General features: G+C 46.6%; 1 protein-coding gene across 2 annotated transcripts in view; it reads left to right on the top strand.

The window, feature by feature from the left end:
• LOC106612187 (caskin-2) overlaps positions 1 to 20,423 on the top strand; it is a 92,623-nt gene that overhangs the window by 8,538 nt on the left and 63,662 nt on the right. The window lies entirely within an intron of this gene.

The raw sequence follows: 20,423 nt of genomic DNA, 5'->3' as shown, positions 1-20,423 counted from the left end.
TCTTAATTTGTAGGGCTGGGAATTGCCAGGGACCTCACAATATTACATTTTCATGATACTTAGGTGCAGATACGATATGTATTACAATTCTTACGATTGTCACGATTCTATATGTGTTACGATTCAATACTGGGATTTTATTGCAATTCGATGTTCCAAATATATATATTTTTTTGACCTGACGAAGATCCGTTTCAGACCAAAACGTTGTCAATAAAGCAGTGAATTGGGAGCTTTAACAGTGTGTGGGCCTTCTTTTTCTATGCTAGTATTCTTTATTAGCCCAGCACCTATGTTTTTAAGGATGTGCGTATGACCACAAACTTTTCCAAGTATATTGCTCACCATATGTCTGCTGCACAGGGACAAGAGGAAACCATGAGATTTTTGTTGTTGTTGATCATTCATGATAATAAAAGTGCTGAAAACAAATTGGCTACCTTTTAAAAAGTATATGGTGAACAAGCCATGAAGAAAAAATACTGGACTGCAGGCACAGCAAACTAACGCAAAAATAATATTGAGATATTGTCAAAACGATACGGTATATCATCCAAAATAATATCCCAATATGTAACTGTTTCGATTTTTCCCCCGTCACTATTCATTTGCAGTGTGATTTATTTCACTTCACCAACTTTCCGGAAATTAGCCAGTTTCACTCTTGGAATATGCTTGTGTAAGTACTCTACCCTGACTGAAAAAAATAGGCTACTTTCTGATGCTTTGCAATGGTCCGTCTGTAATATTTTCCATTTGTAAACGAGTAGTTTAGTATCTCAGGACGATAAGATTTAACATTTGAAGGGCTCTATTTTAACAACCTAATGCAATGGTAAATCTAAGCGCAGGCGTTAGCGCTATAGGTTCAGGGGTGTGTCCAGAAATATTTTTGCTATTTTCACAACTACAATTATTGGCGTGAAAGGGCTGGGTTTTCATGAACAAACAAGTTGTGGGTGTGTCGAGGCTTGGCCCCCCACTGGCCAATCAGAACGTGCTCCATGGCTAAATATATGGTTGCTTCAAGTTGTGTATTTCCAGTCTTTTATGTATTGCCTTGGAATCAACTCCAATTCCAATGTTAGTCCGTTTATAGTTTGGCTTACCGAAATGAAATAACAAAATGTAGAGCTATCCTAGCTTTGCTAAATACATTAACTTGAACCCATTTTGCAGTCCACATTGTTCTAAGTAATTGCATGGCTTCAATAGCATTCACACAGATATAGGGGCTAGGCCTACTGTAAATTACATTATGGCTGACCATGGACATGCCAAACATTGTCAATAAGCAAGATTAAATTCATTATTGATAAGGCCTAAAAAGAGAACGAATAATGCTAATCAAATTCTAAACAAAAATAAACAACTTGTTTTAAATAGGCTATGGCTAAATACACTTACAGGCACCATAGTTTCTCCCTGTGGGTATGTAACATTAAAACAGAGCAGACTATGGAGGGTTGTATGTACAGGACATCCAAACTTTTCACAGTAGCTGGATCCAATATAGATCCAATATAAAGAAAAAGGGAGAAGTCTGTATACTGCTCCCAAATATATTTTATGAACATAATCGGATCTTACAAATCAAATCGTATTCACACATCTCCAGGAGTTGCATTGCATGCGCACCACAGAGTTGGCACCATAAAACCAGGACGGTGAATCATTAATAAGTTTGGTTGTAATAAAATGTTTCTAAATACGACGTATACAGGCATAAAAAGCAAAATAGAATGCTCTTGTTCCATGCGCATATTGGCAGTGTGTGTCACAGCTGGATAGGCTGTGTTTCAGCTGTCAAAATTCATGCCATAACCAACAGCTGATGCTAAAACCAGCTTTTGGTTGGTCTTAAATATCCCCATCAGCGTATATAGCTCCACAGTGATCTGGTACTGGTACTTCCTGTATATAGCGCCGCAGTGATCTGGTACTTCCTGTATATTGCTCCACAGTGATCTGGTACTGGTACTCCCTGTAAATAGCTCCACAGTGATCTGGTACTGTACTCCCTCTATATAGCTCCACGGTGATCTGGTACTGGTACTTCCTGTATATAGCGCCGCAGTGATCTGGTACTTCCTGTATATTGCTCCACAGTGATCTGGTACTTCCTGTGTATAGCTCCACAGTGATCTGTTACTAGTACTTCCTGTATATAGCTCCACAGTGATCTGGTACTGGTACTTCCTCTATATAGCTCCACAGTGATCTGGTACTGTACTCCCTCTATATAGCTCCACGGTGATCTGGTACTGGTACTCCCTCTATATAGCTCCACAGTGATCTGGTACTGGTACTCCCTATATATAGCTCCACAGTGATCTGGTACTGGTACTCCCTATATATAGCTCCACAGTGATCTGGTACTGGTACTCCCTGTATATAGCTCCACAGTGATCTGGTACTCCCTGTAAATAGCTCCACAGAGATCTGATACTGGTACGCCTTGTATATAACTCCATTCTTGTGTATATTATTCCTCTTGTGTTAGTAGTTATTTTATATATTTGTTTTAACTCTGCATTGTTGGGAAGGGCTCATAAGCAAGCATTTCACAGAAAAGTCTTCACCCATTGTGTTTGGTGCATGTGACAAAATAATATTTGATTTGACGCACACACATACACCATGTCATCACCATTGACCCTAGTGGAGGGGTTAAGGGTGTGGTCAATGCAAACAGTCGTTCATCACCGCAGGAGACCTGTAAGAATGACAGAATCCCAGATGCTCTGGTCTACACTGGCTGGTATAGCCCTGGCTAGGTGTCAATGAAGTTGAATAGTATGCCTATTGATTATGTGGAGCTGTAAAAGCTCTCTCTGTGTGTGTGTGTGTGTGTGTTTGTCTGTCCGTCTGTCTGTCACCTTATTTCCTGTATAGTGCACTACTTTTGACCCGTGTCCTATTGAGAGCCCATAGGGCTCTAGTAAAAAGGTGTGCACTAAATAGGGAATAGGTTGCCATTTTGGATGCAGCCCAGTGGTCAGAGAGCTGATTGATGGGGAGCTGAGGTCTGGCTTTATCCTGAGTCTGACTGACCATCTGCTGACAGGTCCTGTCTCTCTGTCCTCTCCTAGACTAGCCCAGGCTACATCCCAAATGACACCCTATTCCCTACATAGTGCACAACGTTTGATCAGAGCTACATAGGGCACCACTTTTGACCAGGGCCCATAGGATAGTGTACTATGTAGGGGATAGGGTGTCATTTGGTACTCTACCCTAGTCTAGCCGTCCACTAAGACCCGCTATTATTGACCCAAAGAAGGTCCAAAAATGCAGGCACAAAATTTTTGTGGAGGTGGCCGATTCATCATGGCGATAGACATACTCAAGGTGAACTATTTTATTCAGTAAGCTGATAGTGGACTATAGGAGAAAGAGTGGAGAGCACGCCCCCAACCACATCGACAGAGCTGTTGTGGAGAAGGACGAGCGCTTCAAGTTCCTTGGCGTCCACATCACTAAGTACTTAATTGTATTTGTCACATGCGCTAAATAGGTGTAGACCTTACCGTGAAACACTTACTTACAAGCCCTTAACCAACAATGCCGTTTTAAGAAAATAGTTACAAAAATATTTACTAAATAAAGTAAAAAGAATATGAACACAATAAAATAACAATAATGAGGCTATATACAGGAGGTACTGGTACCGAGTCAATGTGCGGGGGTACATGTTAGTCTAGGTAATTTGTACATGTAGGTAGGGGTAAAGTGTGCATAGATAATAAACAGTGAGTAGCAGCAGTTTAAAAACAAAGGTGGTCCACACACGCCCACACAATCGTGAAGAGGGCATGGCAGCGCCTATTCCCCATCAGGACGCTGAAGAGATTTAGCATGGGCCCTCGGATTCTCAAAAAGTTATACAGCTGCACCACCGAGAGCAACATGACTTGCTGCATCACTGCTTGGTATGGTAAATGCACCGCCCTTGACCGCAAAGCGCTACAGAGGGTGGCGCGGACAGCCCAGTACATCACTAGGGCCGAGCTCCCTGCCATCCAGGACCTCTATATCAGGCGGTGTTAGAGGAAGACCTGAAAAAATCCACCCAAGCCATAGAATGTTTACTCTACTACGGTCCGGCAAACTGTACTGGAGCATCGGCTCTCGGACCAACAGGCTCCAAGACAGCTTCTACCCCAAGCCACAAGACTGCTAAATAGTCCATTTATGGACCCAAACTATCTGCACTGACCCTACGCACACTCACTAGACTATACAGTATACGCACACTCACTAGACTATACAGTATATGCACACTCACTAGACTATACAGTATATACACACTCACTAGACTATACAGTATATACACACTCACTAGACTATACAGTATATACACACTCACTAGACTATACAGTATATACACACTCACTAGACTATACAGTATATACACACTCACTCATATACACTACATTGACACTCCCACACAAAACCTACACAAGATTCACACACATGCCCACACACACTTAACACACACAAGCAGACTGACACAGCACAAACAGACATACATACACATTACACACACTATTACAGTCATCATTTGCTGCTGCTACTGTTTTTAATTCTACTCTTATTATTATCTATCCTGTTGTCTAGTCACTTTACCCTGCCTTCATGTACCTATCTACCTCAAATACCTTGAACCTCTGCAGATTGATCTGGTACTCCCTGTATATACACTACATGAACAAAAGTATGTGGACACCTGCTCGTCGAACATCTCATTCCAAAATCATGGGCATTAATATGGAGTTGGTCCCCCCTTTGCTACTATAACAGCCTCCACTCTTCTGGGAAGGCTTTCCACTAGAAGTTGGAACATTGCTGCAGGGACTTGCCTCCATTCAGCCATGAGTGTTATTGAGGTCGGGCACTGATGTTGTCCGATTAGGCCTGACTCACTGTCGGCATTCCAATTTATCTCAAAGGTGTTCGATAGGTTTGAGGTCAGCACTCTTCGGCGGTCCCGTTCTGTGAGCTGGTGTTGCCTACCACTTCGCGGCTGAGCCGTTTTTTCTCCTAGACCAGGGTTCCTGAACTACGGGTGGTTTTATTTGGCCCCCTAAGATTTCTGAGCAAATCTTTTTATAATAATATGTTTTAATACATTTTAATTGTTGGACATAAAAGACTGTAAAAACACCAGGAAATCAGCTCCAAGTAATTTTAATTTAAGAAATATATTCCCAAGTATTCCCATGCATAATAGTGGTATATGACAAGTGGTTATATACAAATGTAATCAAGGTTTGAAATGATTATGTTTTCGTCAAACATTATATCTGTTTGGGCTTCTTGTGGTCAATTTGCATTCTACAGATTATTTGTAATTATGTTCCGGCCTCCCAAACATCCGCTCAACAAAAAATCGTCCCACGGATAAATCTAGTTGATGATCCCTGTCCTAGACGTTTTCACTTCACAATAACAGCACTTACAGTTGACCGGGGCAGCTCTAGCAGGGCAGAAATTTTACAAACTAACTTGTTGGAAAGGTCCTATGATGATGCCACGTTGAAAGTCACTGAGCTCTTCAGTAAGGCCATTCTGCTGCCAATGTTTGTCTATGGATATTGCATGGCTGTGTGCTCGATTTTATGCACCTTTCAACAACGTGTGCGACTGAAATAGCCGAAACCACTAATTTGAAGGGATGTCCACATACTTTTGTGTATATAGTGTAGCTCCATTCTTGTGCATTCTATTTTATTCCTCTTGTGTTACTATTTCATATTTTTTAACTCTGCATCGTTGGGAAAGGCTCGTAAGCAAGCATTTCACACTAAAGTCTACACCAGTTGTATTCAGTGCATGTGACAAATACAATTTAATTTGATTTGAACTTACATGCCCCCAGTGACAGCTTGAATTATATGGCTGTGGGAGGTTCTTGCCCCTCATGGGTGCTGTTCGCCCATTGCCCTAACACTCCTCCTTAAAGGAAGACTATTGTTAGTATAGCTCCTCATTATTACCATTTCTATTGTCTTCTAGACACATGCTGGTGTTCGTGCTATATAACCCTAGTAGTCTCTCACTACATCTATACAAATGACTGAAGTTTCATGCAGAACAGAGGTGAATTTTAAATCTGAAAAACAAAACTTCACAACACAGTCCTTCACCTGCACATTCTTATGCAACATAACCCCACATGTTAAAGCTCACGCTCCTTTACAAACCATCCTGTTCTTTTTAACATCTGCTAGTTCTCTAGCTCCCTCTCTTCATCTTTACCTCCTCCCTCCTTCGCTCCCTCATTCCTCTGCTCAAATCAGGGATATCCCAGATGGCTCAGGGTGAGATTACTGGACAGAGGGGTGTGTGTGGTGTGTGTGTGTTCCACTAATACCACTGTTCCATTGATCCTACAGTATGAAGCTATGGGTCGCCAACTAGAGTACCCTATTAGCGAACAGTAGTTATCTTATTATTAGCGAACAGTAGTTATCTTATTATTAGCGAACAGTAGTTATCTTATTATTAGCTGACAGTAGTCAGCTTGTTATTAGCTGACAGTAGTCAGCTTGTTATTAGCGAACAGTAGTTATCTTATTAGCGAACAGTAGTTATCTTATTATTAGCGAACAGTAGTTATCTTATTATTAGCGAACAGTAGTTATCTTATTATTAGCGAACAGTAGTTATCTTATTATTAGCTGACAGTAGTTATCTTATTATTAGCTGACAGTAGTTATCTTATTATTAGCTGACAGTAGTTATCTTATTATTAGCTGACAGTAGTTATCTTATTATTAGCTGACAGTAGTTATCTTATTATTAGCTGACAGTAGTCAGCTTGTCATTAGCTGACAGTAGTTATCTTATTATTAGCGAACAGTAGTTATCTTATTATTAGCGAACAGTAGTTATCTTATTATTAGCTAACAGTAGTTATCTTATTATTAGCTAACAGTAGTCAGTTTGTCATTAGCTGACAGTAGTTATCGTATTATTAGCTAACAGTAGTCAGCTTGTTAGCTAACTGGGCTAAAGATATAATTGAGGTTGTCGACTCATTGTCTACATGTCAGCCGAACATGCTAGTACAGTACAGCACACACACACACACACACACACACACACTTTAATCCTGACCCCTTTCTTCCCGGGACAGATGGAGGAGCTTGTCTGGGATTGCCGAGGAATTTAACTGAAGGGGTTAAGTGTGTGTGATCACGTCACTTAATCCAGCATAACTGTTATTTTATTACTTACAGTAGCTAGCATGCAAGCAGTGGATTCATCCATTCGGTCTTCCCTATCTTCTCTTAACCTTCTTTAGTCTCTCTATCTCTATCTTTCTCTCTCATATACATATATAAGAATCTTATATTTAATCAGACAGTAGAGATGTATCATTCAGAAAGTATATGCCAGGAAACTCACAGCACCTTGCCTCCAGGCAGCGTATTTACCCTTCTAGTCTATTTTCTCTCTCTTCATTAGGTTAGTCTCTCTTCTCTCTCTCTCTCTTCATTAGGTTAGGCTCTCTTCTCTCTCTCTCTCTTCATTAGGTTAGGCTCTCTTTTCTCTCTCTCTCTTCATTAGGTTAGTCTCTCTTCTCTCTCTCTCTCTTCATTAGGTTAGTCTCTCTTTTCTCTCTCTCTTCATTAGGTTAGTCTCTCTTTTCTCTCTCTCTTCATTAGGTTAGTCTCTCTTTTCTCTCTCTCTTCATTAGGTTAGTCTCTCTTTTCTCTCTCTCTCTTCATTAGGTTAGTCTCTCTTTTCTCTCTCTCTTCATTAGGTTAGTCTCTCTTTTCTCTCTCTCTTCATTAGGTTAGTCTCTCTTTTCTCTCTCTCTTCATTAGGTTAGTCTCTCTTTTCTCTCTCTCTCTTCATTAGGTTAGTCTCTCTTTTCTCTCCCTCTCTTCATTAGGTTAGGCTCTCTTTTCTCTCTCTCTCTTCATTAGGTTAGTCTCTCTTCTCTCTCTCTCTCTTCATTAGGTTAGGCTCTCTTTTCTCTCTCTCTCTTCATTAGGTTAGTCTCTCTTTTCTCTCTCTCTCTTCATTAGGTTAGTCTCTCTTCTCTCTCTCTCTCTTCATTAGGTTAGTCTCTCTTCTCTCTCTCTCTCTTCATTAGGTTAGTCTCTCTTCTCTCTCTCTCTCTTCATTAGGTTAGTCTCTCTTTTCTCTCTCTCTCTTCATTAGGTTAGTCTCTCTTTTCTCTCTCTCTCTTCATTAGGTTAGTCTCTCTTTTCTCTCTCTCTCTTCATTAGGTTAGTCTCTCTTCTCTCTCTCTCTCTTCATTAGGTTAGTCTCTCTTTTCTCTCTCTCTTCATTAGGTTAGTCTCTCTTTTCTCTCTCTCTCTTCATTAGGTTAGTCTCTCTTTTCTCTCTCTCTCTTCATTAGGTTAGTCTCTCTTTTCTCTCTCTCTCTTCATTAGGTTAGTCTCTCTTTTCTCTCTCTCTCTTCATTAGGTTAGTCTCTCTTCTCTCTCTCTCTCTTCATTAGGTTAGTCTCTCTTTTCTCTCTCTCTTCATTAGGTTAGTCTCTCTTTTCTCTCCCTCTCTTCATTAGGTTAGTCTCTCTTTTCTCTCTCTCTCTTCATTAGGTTAGTCTCTCTTTTCTCTCTCTCTCTTCATTAGGTTAGTCTCTCTTTTCTCTCTCTCTCTTCATTAGGTTAGTCTCTCTTTTCTCTCTCTCTCTTCATTAGGTTAGTCTCTCTTTTCTCTCTCTCTCTTCATTAGGTTAGTCTCTCTTCTCTCTCTCTCTCTTCATTAGGTTAGTCTCTCTTCTCTCTCTCTCTCTTCATTAGGTTAGTCTCTCTTCTCTCTCTCTCTCTTCATTAGGTTAGTCTCTCTTTTCTCTCTCTCTCTTCATTAGGTTAGTCTCTCTTTTCTCTCTCTCTCTTCATTAGGTTAGTCTCTCTTTTCTCTCTCTCTCTTCATTAGGTTAGTCTCTCTTTTCTCTCTCTCTCTTCATTAGGTTAGTCTCTCTTCTCTCTCTCTCTCTTCATTAGGTTAGTCTCTCTTTTCTCTCTCTCTTCATTAGGTTAGTCTCTCTTTTCTCTCTCTCTCTTCATTAGGTTAGTCTCTCTTTTCTCTCTCTCTCTTCATGAGGTTAGTCTCTCTTTTCTCTCTCTCTCTTCATGAGGTTAGTCTCTCTTTTCTCTCTCTCTCTTCATTAGGTTAGTCTCTCTTTTCTCTCTCTCTCTTCATTAGGTTAGTCTCTCTTCTCTCTCTCTCTCTTCATTAGGTTAGTCTCTCTTTTCTCTCTCTCTTCATTAGGTTAGTCTCTCTTTTCTCTCCCTCTCTTCATTAGGTTAGTCTCTCTTTTCTCTCCCTCTCTTCATTAGGTTAGGCTCTCTTTTCTCTCTCTCTCTTCATTAGGTTAGGCTCTCTTTTCTCTCTCTCTCTTCATTAGGTTAGGCTCTCTTTTCTCTCTCTCTCTTCATTAGGTTAGTCTCTCTTTTCTCTCTCTCTCTTCATTAGGTTAGTCTCTCTTTTCTCTCTCTCTCTTCATTAGGTTAGTCTCTCTTTCTCTCTCTCTCTTCATTAGGTTAGTCTCTCTTTTCTCTCTCTCTTCATTAGGTTAGTCTCTCTTTTCTCTCTCTCTCTTCATTAGGTTAGTCTCTCTTTTCTCTCTCTCTCTTCATTAGGTTAGTCTCTCTTTTCTCTCTCTCTCTTCATTAGGTTAGTCTCTCTTTTCTCTCTCTCTCTTCATTAGGTTAGTCTCTCTTTTCTCTCTCTCTCTTCATTAGGTTAGTCTCTCTTCTCTCTCTCTCTCTTCATTAAGTTGTCTCTCTTTCTCTCTCTTCTTCTCTTTGTTCTCTCTCCAGTATCTGACTAGCACTCAGTCATATTGTATGCCAAAAACTAAGTCACCAATTTCTGTAGCCCCTATCTGTACTTGCCCTAGAACTGTTTTCATGATTTGTCTGCCCGATACGGCTGGGGAAAGACAAAGCCAAAACCTTGTCTGTAAGCGTGGTATACAGGGATTTTGGTATTGTTTATGCATGTATGGATGGACTAGGTTTATGTTATTGTCTGACAAAATAGCTTTGATAAGACTGATACGTGTGCATGTGTGCTCCTTAGGGAATAGGGCTGTATCAGTCATTTTAATGAGAATCAGCAGGATGCTGCTTTTGTTGTTGTAGAAGAGCTGCTGCTTTGATCTGCTATGCCCTCTGATTCTTCTGTTACTCAGACTTGATGTTAGATATTGAGACGGAGGTTATTAAAGCGCCGTCATCTGTTTCCAGTTTTAGATGTTTTAAAAGGCTAAACCTCTAAAAGGCTAAACGTTTAAAAGGCAAAATCTCTTGTCTTGTTCTGATAAAGGATGAGAAACATTGGGAGTCTGACTGAAGCCAAATTTATACCCTTCACAAGTACGTAACGCGAGAGTGCAATTAGCTACACAAAATGGCGTTCTGCATAGTTGTGCTGAGTAACATATTGCGGGGGCGACACACTTTTGCTTATTCCCTCAGTCATTTCCAAAGGGGGCGATGGATGGTTTTATCTCTGTGGTAGACCTAGTACAGTACACACATCATGTACAGTGAAGTCAGGCATTGATGGGAATCCACTCAGGGCTCTTCTCAGATTAGACATACTGTATAATTAGGCTACTTTACCTTAGTAAAGGAGAGGGGGCTGAGATTCCGTTTTTTTCCCAAGTTCCGTTTTCTCCAGGGTTTTTTTCTCCAGGTGTCTGTTTTTCCCCGTCTTCTTATTTTAAAAGTTTTCGTTCACATTTTTTTTAATATAGAAAAACCAAGAAATTGGATGTTCTAAGTCCACAACAATGCTTAAACCACATCAAAATAAAATAAAATGTTAATGGTGTCACAGAAGTTGTCATGAAGAGAAGACCAAGGCGCAGCGGGTATGTGGATACTCATGGTTTTAATTTCAAAAGAGTAAAGTATTCACTGACAAAACAATAAAGATGTCAACAGCAACAGTTTTACAGGCTATACAAACGCAGTGCAAAAACAACTACCCACAACCCCAAATAAAAACACACACACCTATATAGGACTTCCAATCAAAGGCAACTCAACACACCTGCCTTCAATTGGAAGTCCCAATCACCAACACAAACATTCACACACACAAAACTGCCACGTTCTGACCCCAAAACTAATACAATAGCTCCATCTGCTGGTCAGGACGTGACAGTACCCCCCCCCCCCCCCCTTCAAGGGAATGCACCTACCAACAGAAAACACACAACAACAAAAAATCCCCAACAAAAACCCATTAAACAATAACCCCTAAACAATAAGGGAGGGAAGGGAGGGTGGCTGCCGTCACCGACAGCACTGTGCTACACCCTCCCTCCCCAACCCACCTATCCTGGAGGTGGCTCAGGTGCAGGACGTGGACCTCGCTCCACCTTCGGCGTCGCCCACTTTGGTGGCGCCGATAGCTGCGCCGGGCAGACGGGCCACTCGGGCTGGGCCGGAGGACAGGCGGGCCACTCGGGCTGGGCCGGAGGACAGGCGGGCCACTCGGGCTGGGCCGGAGGACAGGCGGGCCAGTCGGGCTGGGCCGGAGGACAGGCAGGGCACCCTGGCAGATCCGAGCAGGCGGGCACCTCTGGCAGATCCGGGCAGTCGGGCCACTCTGGCAGACCCGGGCAGTCGGGCCACTCTGGCAGACCCGGGAAGTCGGGCCACCCTGGCGGTTCCGGGCAGTCGGGCCACCCTGGCGGCTCCGGGCAGTCGGGCCACCCTGGCGGCTCCGGGCAGTCGGGCCACCCTGGCGGCTCCGGGCAGTCGGGCCACCCTGGCGGCTCCGGGCAGTCGGGCCACCCTGGCGGCTCCGGGCAGTCGGGCCACCCTGGCGGCTCCGGGCAGACGGGCCACTCTGGCATCTCCGGGCAGACGGGCCACTCTGGCGGCTCCTGACTAGCGGGCGGCTCTGGCGACTTACGACTGGCGGGCGGCTCTGGCGACTTACGACTGGCGGGCAGCTCTGGTGACTCTTGACTGGCGGGCAGCTCTGGTGACTCTTGACTGGCGGGCAGCTCTGGCGACTCCTGACTGGCGGGCAGCTCTGGCGACTTACGACTGGCGGGCAGCTCTGGTGACTTACGACTGGCGGGCAGTTCTGGTGACTCTTGACTGGCGGGCAGCTCTGGTAACTGTTGACTGGCGAGGCTGGGCTGACGCACTAGACTCCTGATGCGTGGGGCTGGTACTGGACGTGCCAGCCTGGAGACACGCACCTCAATGCTAGTGCGTTTAGCGGGAAACACCGGACCGTAGAGGCGCACTGGCGGTCTTGAGCGCAGGGTTGGCATCACCCCTTCAGGCTCGATGCTCACACTCCCCTGGCACATGCGGGGCGCTGGTACTGCGCTTACAGGCCTGAAAATGCCAGGCCTCACCACAGCACCTACCCCAAAGCACGGGACCTGTCCAGTGTGTTTTCTTCCAAAAAGGGTACGGGGAGCTGGCCTGGGTCTCCCATCTCGCCCCGCCAAACAGCCCTTGTGCCCCCCCCCAAAAAATTATTGGGGCTGCCTCTCGGGCTCTACCTGCCTCCCAGGCAGGTTGTCGCAGTGCACCCGCAATTGCTCCCATGTCCAGTCAATCCTCTCCTCCAGTATTTCCAGCGACCAGGAATCCATCACCTCCCAAGCGCGCTGCTTCCAACTTTCCTCCTTCACTTGCCTCTGTCCTCTTCTCCGCTGCTTGGTCCTTTGGTGGTGGGTAGTTCTGTCACAGAAGTTGTCATGGAGAGAAGACCAAGGCACAGCGGGTATGTGGATACTCATGGTTTTAATTTCAAAAGAGTAAAGTATTCACTGACAAAACAATAAAGATGGCAACAGTTTTACAGGCTATACAAACGCAGTGCAAAAACAACTACCCACAACCCCAAAGAAAAACACACACACCTATATAGGACTTCCAATCAAAGGCAACTCAACACACCTGCCTTCAATTGGAAGTCCCAATCACCAACACAAACATTCACACACAAAACTGCCACGTCCTGACCCCAAAACTAATACAATAGCTCCATCTGCTGGTCAGGACGTGACAAATGGTCACATGTGCCGAATACAACAGGTGTAGACCTTACCGAGAAATGTTTACTTATAAGCCCTTAACCAACAATGCAGTTTTAAGTAAAATAAGAGTTAAGAACATATTTACGACATAAACTAAAGTTGAAAAAAAGTAACACAATAAAATAACAATAACGAGGCTATATACAGGGGGTACCGGTACCGAGTCAATGTGCGGTGGTACAGGTTAGTCGAAGTAATTGAGGTAATATGTACATGTAGGTAGAGTTAAAGTGACTAAAAATAATAAATACAGTTGAAGTCGGAAGTTTACATACACCTTAGCCAAATACATTTAAACTCAGTTTTTCACAATTCCTGACATTTAATCCTTGTAAAACTTCCCTGTCTATGGTCAGTTAGGATCACCACTTTATTTTAAGAATGTGAAATGTCAGCATAATAGTAGAGAGAATGATTTATTTCAGCTTTTATTTCTTTCATCATATTCCCAGTGGGTCGGAAGTTGTCATGACTTCCGCCGAAGTCGGTCCCTCTCCTTGTTCGGGCGGCGTTCGGCAGTCGACGTCACTGGTCTTCTAGCCATCGCCGCTCCACCTTTCATTTTCCATTTGTTTTGTCTTGTTTTCCTGCACACATGGTTTACATCTCCTCATAATTACTATGTGTATTTAACCCTCTGTTCCCTCCATGTCTGTGTGGGGTATTGTTTGTTGTCAGGTTGGCACGCTTCCGGCTGGTTTGCGCTGGGTTTTGTTTTACACCCGTGCTTTGTGGCAGCTGGTACTTTGTACTTTGTTATTGTACTTTGTGCTGCCTCACTTGTTCTTTGGGCGTTTGTTTTTTGTGACGCGGTTGCGTTCTGTTCAAATATTGCCTCAGTAAAGTGCTTTGTACACTCATCTCTGCTCTCCTGCGCCTGACTTTCATGCACCAGTTACACGCAGCATTGACAGAATACCCCACCCGTTTATGGAGTCAGCAGGAGCAGGTGCCCCTGTTATAGGGGTAGAGGAGCGCGTCCAGGAACACGCAGCGATGCTCTATCATCTCTGCGCCGCCATGGACCGCGTCGTCCAAACAATGGATCGCTGGGAGAGACAGGGAGTCCCTCCAGCGCCTCCACCAGCACAACAGGGGCCTCCACTACTCGCTCCCCCTGCACCCGGTTCCAGTGGGATTCGCCTCGTCTTCCCCGGGGAGTACGATGGGACGGCTTCCCGCTGCCAGGGTTTCCTGCTGGAGTTGGAGTTATACCTGGCAACCGTCCACCCGGTTCCTTCGGGCCATGAGAGGGTGTCCGCCCTCGTCTCATGCCTCTCGGGGAAAGCCCTGGAGTGGGCGAACGCCATGTGGGTGGAAGGAGATGCGGTGCTGGACAACTTCGAGGAGTTCACCCGTCGTTTCCGGGCAGTCTTGGACCACCCGCCCGAGGGAAGAGCGGCGGGTGACCGTCTCTTCCACCTGCGGCAGGGGACGAGGAGCGCCCAGGAGTTCGCTCTGGACTTTCGGACCCTGGCCGCCGGAGCGGTATGGAATGACAGGGCCCTGATCGACCACTATCGCTGCAGCTTGCGCGAGGATGTCTGTTGGGAGTTGGCCTGCAGGGACACCACCCTCACATTTGACCAGCTGGTGGACCTGTCCATCCGGCTGGATAACCTGCTGGCCACCCGCGGACGTCCAGATCGGGCTCTGTTGGTTCCATCCCCCAGCACCACCGCTCCAATACCTATGGAGCTGGGAGGTGCTGCGCTTAGGGAGGCCGGAGGAGGGGCCTTCGCGTGCACCATCTGTGGCCGCAGAGGGCACACTACCGGTCGGTGTCGAGTTGGTTCCTCTGGGGTTCGAGGCAGCAGGCAGGGCACTCTAGCGTCACCCCAGGTGAGTCGGCACCATTCTCACCCAGAGCCCTCGGTTGCACACCTGTTTTTGCATGTCATGTTTCCTGAGTTTTCCCCGCATTCCCAGCATAAGGCGCTTCGTCGATTCAGGCGCGGCTGGGAATTTTATACACAGAGCATTCGCTCATTGTTTAGGGATCGCCATTGTTCCAGTGGCTGTGCCCTTCGCAGTTCACGCCTTAGACAGTCGACCATTGGGGTCAGGGTTGATTAGGGAGGCCACCGCTCCCCTGGGTATGGTATGGGTCTTTTTCTCATTGACTCTCCTGCGTTTCCCGTGGTGCTAGGCCTACCCTGGTTAGCCTGTCATGACCCCACTGTTTCATGGCAACGGAGGGCTCTCACGGGGTGGTCGCGAGAGTGCTCTGGGGAGGTGTTTAGGGGTTTCCGTTGGTGCTACTACGGTGGAATGTTCAGACCAGGTCTCCACCGTGCGCATTCCCCCCGAATATGCCAATTTGGCTCTCACCTTCTCCAAAAAGAAGGCGACTCAATTACCACCCCATTGACGGGGGGATTGTGCGATAAATCTCCTGGTAGACGCCACACTTCCCAGGAGTCCCGTGTATCCCCTGTCACAGGGGAAACATATGTCTCCGAATCCCTGCGTCAGGGGTATATTCGGTCCTCCACTTCACCCGCCTCCTCGAGTTTACTTTTTGTGAAGGAGGGAGGTCTGCGCCCGTGTATTGACTATCGAGGCCTAAACCAGATCACTGTGAGGTACAGTTACCCGCTACCTCTCATAGCCACAGCGATTGAGTCAATGCACAGGGCGCGCTTCTTCACCAAATTAGATCTCAGGAGCGCTTACAACCTGGTGCGTATCTGGGAGGGAGACGAGTGGAAGACGGCGTTCAGTACTACCTCAGGGCATTATGAGTACCTTGTCATGCCGTACGGGTTGATGAATGCTCCATCAGTCTTCCAAGTCTTTGTAGACAAGATTTTCAGGGACCTGCACGGGCAAGGTGTAGTGGTGTATATTGATGACATTCTGATATACGCCGCTGCACGTGCCGAGCATGTGTCCCTGGTGCGCAGGGTGCTTGGTCGACTGTTGGAGTATGACCTGTACGTCAAGGCTGAGAAATGCCTGTTCTTCCAGCAGTCCGTCTCCTTCCTAGCGTACCGCATTTCCACCTCAGGGGTGGAGATGGAGAGTGACCGCATTTCAGCCGTGCGTAAATGGCTGACTCCCACCATGGTAAAGGAGGTGCAGCAGTTCCTAGGGTTTGCCAATTACTACCCGAGGTTTATCCGGGGTTTTGGTCAGGTAGTGGCTCCCATTACCACACTGCTGAAGGGGGGCCCGGTACGTTTGCAGTGGTCGGGTGAGGCGGACAGGGCTTTTGGTCACCTAAGGGCTCTGTTTACCTCGGCTCCCGTGCTGGCCCATCCGGATTCCTCTTTGGCGTTTATAGTGGAGGTGGACGCATCTGAGGCTGGGATAGGAGCCATGCTCTCTCAGTGCTCGGGTACGCCACCAAAGCTCCGCCCCGTGCCTTCTTCTCAAGAGAGCTCAGCCCGGCGGAGCGAAACTATGACGTGAGGGACCGGGAGCTGTTGGCTGTTGTCAAGGTTTTGAAGGTGTGGAGACATTGGCTTGAAGGGGCTAAACACCCTTTTCTCATCTGGACTGACCACCGCAATCTGGAGTACATCCGGGCAGCGAGGAGACTGAACCATCGCCAGGCAAGGTGGGCCATGATTTTCACCCGTTTTGTTTTCACCCTTTCTTACAGACCAGGTTCCCAGAACGTGAAGGCAGATGCACTGTCCCGGTTGTATGACACAGAGGAGCGGCCCATGGATCCCACCCCCATACTCCCGACCTCCTGCCTGGTGGCGCCGGTAGTGTGGGAGCTGGACGCGGACATTGAGCGGGCGTTACGTGCAGAGCCCGCTCCCCTCCACCCGCTGGGCGTCTGTACGTTCCATCTGCTGTCCGTGACCGGCTGATCTATTGGGCCCACGCGTCACCCTCCTCTGGTCATCCAGGCATCGGTCGGATGGTGCGCTGTCTGAGTGGGAAGTACTGGTGGCCCACTTTGGCCAAGGACGTGAGGGTTTATGTTTTCTCCTGCTCGGTGTGCACCCAGTGTAAGGCTCCTAGGCATCTGCCCAGAGGTAAGCTACACCCCTTACCCGTTCCACAACGGCCATGGTCGCACCTGTCGATCGATTTCCTTACCAATCTCCCCCCATCACAGGGAAACACCACGATCCTGGTTGTTGTGGATCGTTTCTCTATGTCCTGCCGTCTCCTTCCTCTGCCCGGTCTCCCTACGGCCCTACAGACTGCGGAGGCCTTGTTTACGCACGTCTTCTGGCACTACGGGGTGCCTGAGGATATAGTGTCTGATCGGGGTTCCCAGTTCACTTCGAGGGTCTGCAGGGCGTTCATGGAACGTCTGGGGGTCTCGCTTAGCCTTACCTCAGGTTTTCACCCCGAGAGTAATGAGCAGGTGAAGAGAGTGAACCAGGATCTGGGCAGGTTTCTGCGGTCTTATTGCCAGGACCGGCCAGGGGAGTGGGCGGCGTTCGTGCCCTGGGCCGAGATGGCTCAGAACTCGCTTCGCCACTCCTCCACTAACCTCTCCCCCTTCCAGTGCATACTGGGGTATCAGCCGGTTCTGGCGCCTTGGCATCAGAGTCAGACTGAGGCTCCTGCGGTGGACGACTGGTTCAGGCGCGCGGAGGAGACATGGGACGCCGCCCATGTTCACCTCCAGCGGACCGTGCTGCGTCAGAAAGCCAGCGCAGACCGTCACCGCAGTGACCAGGTCTGGCTCTCACCCGAAACCTGCCCCTCCGCCTACCCTACCAGAAGCTGGGACTGCGGTTTGTGGGGCCATTTAAAGTCCTGAGGAGACTGAACGAGGTGAGTTACAGGTTACAGCTTCCCCCGATTACCGTATTAACCCCTCGTTCCATGTGTCTCTCCTCTGGACATCGAGGAGGTCGCGGGGTACTCCGTTCGCGCCATACTGGATTCGAGGCGTCGGGCGAGGGGCCTTTAGTACCTCGTGGACTGGGAGGGGTACGGTTCGAAGGAGAGATGCTGGGTCCCGGTGGAGGACGAATTGGACCATTCAATGCTGCGGGAGTTCCACCGTCTCCATCCGGATCGCCCTACACTTCGCCCTCCGGGTCGTCCCCGAGGCCGGGGTCAGCGCGCTGCTGGAGCCGCGCGTCAAGGGGGGGTACTGTCAAGACTTCCGCCCAAGTCGGTCCCTCTCCTTGTTCGGGCGGCGTTCGGCGGTCGACTTCACCGGTCTTCTAGCCATCGCCACTCCACCTTTTCATTTTCCATTTGTTTTGTCTTGTTTTCCTGCACACCTGGTTTACATCTCCTCATAATGTGTATTTAGCCCTCTGTTTCCTCTATGTCTGTGTGGGGTATTGTTTGTTGTCAGGTTGGCACGCTTGCGGCTGGTTTGCGCCGGGTTTTGTTTTACACCCGTGCTTTGTGGCAGCTGGTGCTTTGTACTTTGTTATTGTACTTTGTGCTGCCTCACTTGTTCTTTGGGCATTTGTTTTTTGTGACGCGGTTGCGTTCTGTTCAAATATTGCCTCAGTAAAGTGCTTTGTACTCTCATCTCTGCTCTCCTGCGCCTGACTTCCATGCACCAGCAACACCCAGCATTGACATAAGTTTAATACACTCAATTAGTATTTGGTAGCATTGCCTTTACATTGTTTAACTTGGGTCAAACGTTTCGGGTAGCCTTCCACAAGCTTCCCACAATAAGTTGGGTGAATTTTGGCCCATTCCTCCTGACAGAGCTGGTGTAACTGAGTCAGGTTTGTAGGCCTCCTTGCTCACACACACTTTTTCAGTTCTGCCCACAAATCTTCTACGGGATTGAGGTCAGGGCTTTGTGATGGCCACTCCAATACCTTGACTTTGTTGTCCTTAAGCCATTTTGCCACAACTTTGGAAGTATGCTTGGGGTCATTGACCATTTGGAACACCCATTTGCGACCAAGCTTTGACTTCCCGACTGATGTCTTGAGATGTTGCTTCAATATATCCACATAATTTTCCTACCTCATGATGCCATCTATTTTGTGAAGTGCACCAGTCCCTCCTGCAGCACTTCACCCCCACAACATGATGCTGCCACCCCTGTGATTCATGGTTGGGATGGTGTTCTTCGGCTTGCAATTCTCCCCCTTTTTCCTCCAAACATAACAAGGTTCATTATGGCCAAACGGTTCTATTTTTGTTTCATCAGACCAGAGGACATTTCTCCAAAAAGTACAATCTTTGTACCCATGTGCAGTTGCAAACCGTAGCCTGGCTTTTTTTATGGCGGTTTTGGAACAGTGGCTTCTTCCTTGCTGAGCGGCCTTTCAGGTTATGTCGATATAGGACTCGTTGTACTGTGGATATAGATACTTTTGTACCTGTTTTCTCCAGCATCTTCACAAGGTCCTTTGCTGTTGTTCTGGGATTGATTTGCACTTTTTTGCACCAAAGTACGTTCATCTCTAGGAGACAGAATGCGTCTCCTTCCTGAGCGGTATGACGGCTGCGTGGTCCCATGGTGTTTATACTTGCGTACTATTGTTTGTACAGATGAACGTGGTACCTTCAGGCGTTTCTGAGGTCTTGGCTGATTTCTTTTGATTTTCCCATGATGTCAAGCAAAGAGGCACTGAGTTTGAAGGTAGGCCTTGAAATACATCCACAGGTACACCTCCAATTGACTCAAATTATGTCAATTAGCCTATCAGATGCCATGACATCATTTTCTGAAATTCTCCAAGCTGTTTAAAGGTACAGTCAACTTAGTGTATGTAAACTTCTGACCCACTGGAATTGTGATACAGTGAATTATACGTGAAATAATCTGTCTGTAAACAATTGTTTGAAAAATGACTTGTGTCATGCACAAAGTAGATGTCCTAACCGACCTGCCAAAGCTGTAGTTTGTTAGCAAGAAATGTATGGAGTGGTTGAAAAACAAGTTTTAAACACTCCAACCTAAGTGTATGTAAACTTCCAACTTCAACTGTAAATAAAACAGGAGGGGGGGGGGGGGTCAGTGCAAATTTTCCAGGTAGCCATTTTATTAAGTCTTCAGCAGTCTTATGGCTTGGGAGTAGGTGCTTTAAGGAGACTACTTTTGAAGTCTTTTCATCTTTACCAGAAGGTTATTATTAGCATAATCGAAAATAAACCTTGCTAGAGTTGCTAATTCTAGTCAGGTTGCAGCAGTCTATTTTTTTCACCCCTGGTCTGCAACCTGATTAGCTGAACACGATATGCAACAACCCGGACTTGCATTAGCTACTCTAGCATGGTGGTTGAAAAGTGTTTCAATTTGCCTTCTAGTCATTATATTGACTTATGGAGGGAAATTACTGAATGGAGAATGTTTAATGTACGAACCGGTCCACAGGGGATACAAGTGTATAGCCGGCTGCATGCATTCCCTTTGGATGGTAAGATGAAACAACTCGAAGTCTGAACATCCTCTCGCTCTCTC

This window comes from Salmo salar, chromosome 01, assembly GCF_965601325.2.
Source record: "Salmo salar chromosome 01, fSalSal1, whole genome shotgun sequence".
NCBI lineage: Eukaryota > Metazoa > Chordata > Actinopteri > Salmoniformes > Salmonidae > Salmo > Salmo salar.
This window is presented reverse-complemented; position numbering and strand designations above follow the sequence as displayed.